This window comes from Cynoglossus semilaevis, chromosome 15 (genome assembly GCF_000523025.1).
Source record: "Cynoglossus semilaevis isolate Cse_v1.0 chromosome 15, Cse_v1.0, whole genome shotgun sequence".
Taxonomy (NCBI): Eukaryota; Metazoa; Chordata; class Actinopteri; order Pleuronectiformes; family Cynoglossidae; genus Cynoglossus; species Cynoglossus semilaevis.
In genome coordinates this window covers 17,757,695-17,758,327 of record NC_024321.1, presented here as the reverse complement: position 1 = coordinate 17,758,327, position 633 = coordinate 17,757,695, and positions in this window count along the sequence as shown.

Genomic DNA, 633 nt, shown 5'->3' with positions numbered 1-633 from the left:
TTATTTTCTTGGACCTAATATATATATATATATATATATATATATATATAATAAATATTGATCATTTAAATAACAACCTATAACGATAGGTTGTGTTATGTTTGGTTATCGATTTAAAGACATGCTTTGAAGTATTTTATGGAAGACTCAACAATACTTAACTAAACAAATTAAACAACAATCTGATTGCAGTAGTACACAACAGCTCTTTCAGCTTCAGGTCAAAGTTCTCAAGTTTCAGCTTTGGTATTTTGAGGGAAATACCCTGATTTAAATTCACAAATCTTCCTCCTCAACTATCACTTTATTAATTCATTTATTTTTTTTAATTCATCCTTGACTCATTCATAACTAGTTTTTAATATCTCCTCAGTCACATACCACAAAAACCAACTATCTCCTGACATTTCTGAGTAATTATGCACCCGGAGTGAAATTTCCCAGGAGTAGTTGAAGAGGAAGGTTCACATATACTCAGCTGCAGTGGTTGGCGCCTACCTTTGTCAGGTGGACTGTTTTCACAATCTGAATGACAAATGATCACCATGACAATACCATGGTGACAGACAGGGGGTATAAATCACAGGGGGGAATAAATCACAGGACACTCCTCCCCCTTTTCACCTGCATCAC